Genomic DNA, 6,000 nt, shown 5'->3' on the forward strand with positions numbered 1-6,000 from the left:
CATCCACAACCACAGTTGTCACTATGTTGATACAATATACACACGGGTGTGCGAACTCTAGAAAGAAATCACTCTGTTGGATTCCTGGGTTGGGTACCAAATGCTCAAAACGTATCCGCATGAACCATATTTATAAATTAGAAGTGAAAACTCGTATGCCCCAGGAAGCATCGGGCTAACTCTGTTTGTCATCTGAGACAGTGCTAGGAAACACGTGTTATAATGTCATGCAGATGCAGGAGTGGCAGGCTGAGCAAACAAAGATGTGACAGCTCTTTGCTTTTTATTCCAATTCTTCCAAGGGACTTCTTCCCCCTTTAGCAGATATTAGTGAAACAAAGACAAACTGCCCTCGTTTCAAGTGCATTTTTTTTTTCCTTTCCACACACTCTGGCTTTTTCCACTGCACTGCTCTGCAATCTGATGGCATGTTTCTGACAGGTTGGCATCTGCCAGTGTTTGGTGTTTGGCGTTTGGCTTCCTCTGATGTAAGAATTTTTTAGCCAGAATAAATGTCAGTTTCTAGAGAGGGTTAAGGGGGCAGCTTGGCTTCAAAATCCAACAGAGTTGGAGCCAAAGCTTAGGCACTCTTGTCTCCTTAGCTGGTGGTCTGCTCATTTATTATATAACAATTACCCAGTGTCATCACTACTGACAGGAAGGTTAGATCAATTAGGCCATTCCCTGGAGCTGGGATAAAGCTGTGTGAAATGTCAGCAGGCTAACGGGTTGAATGAGGAGAGTGTGTTATTCTAAGGAATCCTACAAAAAGCATGAGGAAACCAGCATGTAACAGAGTTGGTTTTGCAGGCTTTTTCTTGGTGTGGAGGGAACTACGATTGCATCATAGCCTACATCCCCAAAACACACTTATTCCCTTCACAAAGTAGGACCATGGGAGTTTCCATTGTGGCTCAGTGGGTTAAAAATCCAACATAGTCTCTGTAAGGATGTGAGTTTGATCCCTGGCCTCACTCAGTGGGTTAAGGATCCAGTGTTGCTGTGGCTATGGCATAGGTTGCAGCTGCAGCTCTGATGTGACCCTCAGCCCTAGAATTTCCATATGCTGCAGGTGCAGCCACAAAAAGAAAAACAAAACAAAACAAAATGAAGTAGGACCAGCTTGACTCATTCCACTCTGGACTCCAAGACCTTTTCCCCCAGGGAGGAAGAAGATGGTGCTTAGAAGTCCATAGAGAGTTCCTGTGTGTATAATCAAATTTTAAATAAAATAGTTAGATCCTTTAAAGACTAGTTGGGTGGGGAAAATGGGAAAAAAGGGAGTATGCCTTCTAAGAATCAGCAGGGCATGGGATGGGTACATATAGGGACTGGTGGGTGTGACCTAGGTGACATACACCTTGTCGTCTTCCACTCCAGCCCTGCTCTGAGGACTGTGGCCATGACTTCTACATCCTTTCTGGATTCTTCTTCCCTGTGGGGATCATGGCAGCTGCAGATCCTTGGAAATCATGGCTGTCGTGTGTTTGGATGGGCGCAGAGGCATGCCCATCCTTGGTATCCCTGCTGTGACGCAACTGCATGTGAGATGGGACGTTATCCACCTGGGAAGGTTTCAAAGCTGGGCCAGATAGCCAAGCTGGGTCTTCTAAATGTCCAGACCAGATTCTTCAAGAGTATTTCCACTTGAAACTTTCCATGAGTTTATAGCATGGTTACCCTATTTTCATCTTGGTTGGGTACCCACTTGGCGCCCTCCTATTAAATTTGGAAGAAAAGGGTGAAACTGCAGTGATGTCCTAGCCACAGGCACAATACGTAGTGATATCCACAGGAAGAGTCATGTGAATTTACCCTGTTCTGGGGTGCTTCAGAGTAAACCTGATTTAGTATAATGGCAATTTGGTCCAATGTAAGTATGTCAGGATTTCTAACAGATTTCTTCATTCTCTTGTCATTGGGCTAAAAGAACTCTTCTGAGGGAGTTCCCATTGTGGCTCAGTGGGTTAAGAGCCCATCACAGTGTCTATGAAGATGTGGGTTCAATCCCTGGCCTCACTCAGTGGGTTAAGGATCTGGTGTTACTGTGGCCGTGGGGTAGGTCACAACTACAGTTCCAATTCCATCCCTAGTCTGCAAACTTCCATATGCTGCAGGTGTGGCCCCAAAAGCCAAAAGCCAAAAAAAAAAAAAAAAAAGATGGGAGGAAGTACTCTTCTGAATCCTGAAAGTAAGTTCGTTCACTGTCCTCTTCACACACATGTGTGCGCGCGCGGCACCACATGCTCTGATGAAGCTCTGAGACTTCTCATTTCACATTCAATAGGAGTCCTTTCATTAAAGTGTTCTCTTGGGATCCTATGATACCTGGGCTCCCCAGCAGCATGGAAGTAGCTCTAAGCATTCTGCCTTACACGGTCTTTTAACTGAATTCATTATGCTATTCCAGTAGCTTTAAAGAGCTCCAACCCTGTGTTTTAACTTGAAAAGGCACAGGCTCTTTGCGATCTCACCCTCTGGTCTGCAAAGAAGGAAGGAAGGAAGGAAACCACAGTCTTGCTTTTCAATTAAGAGCCTAAGTGGAACAGTACCGCCTTACAATTTGGTAATCATCTAATATCTCTGTATAGTCTTTCCAACAAAAAGCAAATAAATACAGGCAAGCCTCGGAGATACTGTGGGTTCCCTTCCAGACCACCTCAATAAAGTGAAGCTGGAAATAAAGTGAGTCACACACATTTTTTGGTTTCCCAGTACATATAAAAGTCACTTTTTCACTATGGTGTAGTCTATTAAGTGTGCAATAGCTTTACGTCTAGAAAAGGTAGATATCCCCCCCCCCCTTTTTAGGGCCACACCCCTGGCATACAGAGGTTCCCAGGCTAGGGGTCGAATCAGAGCTGTAGCCGCTGGCCTACACCACAGCCACAGCAACATGAGATCTGAGCCACGTCTGCGACCTACACCACAGCTCACAGCAACGCCAGATCCTTAACCCACTGAGCAAGGCCAGGGATCAAACCTGCATTCTCATGGATGCTAGTCAGATTCGTTTCCACTGAGCCACGATGGGAACTCCTAGAAAAGGTACATCCCTTAATTTTAAAACATTTTGCTGCGCAAAATACTATCATATGAACCTTCAGTGAGTTGTGGCAACACAGATCACCAAATAAATAATATAATAATGAAAACATTGGAAATATCGTGAGAATTATCCAAATGTGACAGAGACGCAAAGGGAGAAAATGCTGCTGGAAAAAAACAGCGCTCACAGACGTGCTCAACTGCAGGGTCTCCACCAACCTTCAACTTGTAAAAAAAGAAACACTGTATCTGGGAAGCACATGAAAGTGAAACACACTAAAATGAGGTCTGCTCCTAGAGAAATAACTTTCTCCCTTGGTTTTCAACAAAGGAGGGGTGCTGCGCTCAGAAGTTCCATTTAGTCTCAGGACTTGAAGACACTCACAGCGCTTGTTGGCAGAATGTTGTGATGACCGGGAGTTGACATCTCTTACTCATTCTCACACAAACCTCAGGCCAGGGGCAGCCTGAGAACAACTAACATTTACAGAATGCTGACTCTGTAATGAATGCTTTCATAAAAGATCTCTTTTGATCCTTGTAATCACTGTGTGGGTTGTTATCCTCTCAGGAAACTGGGGCTCAGTGAAGGAAGTGATTTGCCAAAAACAATTAATAAATGGCAGCCTGGAGACCCAGCCGGAGTTCCCATGGTGGCTCAGTGGGTTAAGGACCCACCGGAGTCTCTGTGAGGATGTGGGTTCGATTCCTGGCCTTGCTCAGCAGGGTGAGAATCCAGCACTGCTGCAAGCTGTGGGGTGGGTCACAGATGCGGTTCAGATCCGGTGTGGCTGTGGCTGTGGTGTAGGCCCGCAGCTGCAGCTCCAATTTGACCCCTAGCCTGGGAACTTCCATATGCCATGGGTGCGGCTGTTAAATAAGTAAGTAAGTAAATAAATAAATAAATGGCAGCCTGGAGACCTGACCCAAACCTGTTTGACCCCAGAGGTTCAGTGCTTCTTCTGTTAGACCACATTACCCGCCCCCCCCAACCCCCACCCGACCACAGGATGTTGGGGACATACTTCCTGGTGAAGGCATCCAGCTCCGCACATGGGCTGCCCTTGGCTTTGGAGTTGATGAGCTCTACAGGGCTAGCAAAGAAGCATTCCACGTTAATGCCAAGATAGGTCACAAGCTGTGGTGCTTAGACTTTGCTGCTCATTTGAACCAGGGAACTTGTTTCTTGTTTCTTTTGTTTTGGTTTGGTTTTTAGCTCTACCCATGGCATGCAGAAGTTTCCAGGTCAGGGATCGAACCCCATCACAGCAGCAACCTGAGCCACAGCAGTGACAATGTTGGATCGTTAACCTGCTGAGCCACCAGGGGAACTCCTCCAGGGAACTTCTTTAAAATGCAGGTGTCTGAGGCATTGCCATTGTGGGCTCAGCAGGTTATGAACCTGACATAGTCTCTGTGAGCATGCAGGTTTGATCCCTGCCCTCGCTCAGTGGGTTAAGGATCCAGTGTTGCTGTAAGCGGCGGAGTAAGTCACAGATGCAGCTCAGATCCCGTGTTGCTGTGGCTATAGGCTGGTGGCTGCAGCTATGACTTGACCCCTAGCCCAGAAACTTCCATATGATGCAGGTATAAAAGGAAAGAAAGAAACAAAAGGCAGATGTCTGAGCCCCACCTCTGAATTCTTAGCAAATGACAGCTACCCACCTCCCCTCCCAAAAAATGCCCCCCCCAAATTTAATACAAGCAGATGATGACATTTCCAGCCTTAATGGTTTATGTTGTGAATGGTAGTTGTCATCAGATATCTTGTCATTAAGAAGCTTACAATCTGGTGTGATGAAGGAGGCTTTTGTGCATGTAGGAATCCTTCAGGAAGGCATGCGCTTATTTTAAGATATTAGTTAAAAACAAACAGCATCTATTGAAGCATGGAAAACAAAATATAGCACGTAACCTGGAAAATGGGAATGTTCAATAAATATACTTTGCTGGGTAGCAGTGGGAATTAACTGTGCACTCAAGATGTTTCATGGCCTGTAATTTAAATGCCAGGTAAGTTTTTATGATACTAAGCTCTGGTCACCTGCCTTTAAGAGGAAGAGGAGAATATTTTGTTTTCCCAAAGCGATGTATCGGCTTCTGCAGGGATCCTTCTCATAGTCTTTATATTAACCTTTCAAACCTATATCTAATTCTCCAAAGAGGACATACAGGTGGCCAGCAGGCACATGAAAAGATGTTTATTATGCTACTTTTTAGAGAAATGCAAATCAAAACTACAATGAGGTATTACCTCACACTAGTCAGAATGTCCATCATCAGAAGGTCTACAAATAGTAAATGCTGGAGAGGGTGTGGAGAAAAGGGAACCCTCCTGCACTGCTAGTGGGAATGTAAATTAATACAACCACTATGGAGGACAGTATGGAGGTTCTTCAGAAAACTGAATATAGAACTACTGTATGATCCAGCAAACCCACTCCTGGACATGTACTCATAAAAGAAGAAAACTCGAATTTGAAAAGATCCAAATGCACCCCTATGTTCATACCAGCACTATTCACAACAGCCAAGACCTGGAAGCAACCTAAGTGTCCACTGACAGGTGAATGGATAAAGAAGATGTGGTATATATATGCAACAGGTAACTACTCAGCCATAAAAAGGATGAAATAATGCCATGTGCAGCAACATGGATGCAACTAGAGATTCTCCTACCAAGTGAAGTAAGTCAGACTGAGAAGGACGAATATCACATGATATCACTTATATGCGGAATCTTAAAAATATGAACCTATTTACAAAATACGAATAGACCCACAGACATAGAAAACAAATTTATGATTAACAAAGGGAAAAATTAAAGAGGAGGGATAAATTAGGAGTTTGGGATTAATATATATACACTACTGTATATAAAATAAACAACAAGGACCTAGTAAGATATAGCACAGGGAACTATACTCAATATTTTGTAGAAACCTAGAATAG

This window comes from Phacochoerus africanus, chromosome 12 (genome assembly GCF_016906955.1).
Source record: "Phacochoerus africanus isolate WHEZ1 chromosome 12, ROS_Pafr_v1, whole genome shotgun sequence".
NCBI lineage: Eukaryota > Metazoa > Chordata > Mammalia > Artiodactyla > Suidae > Phacochoerus > Phacochoerus africanus.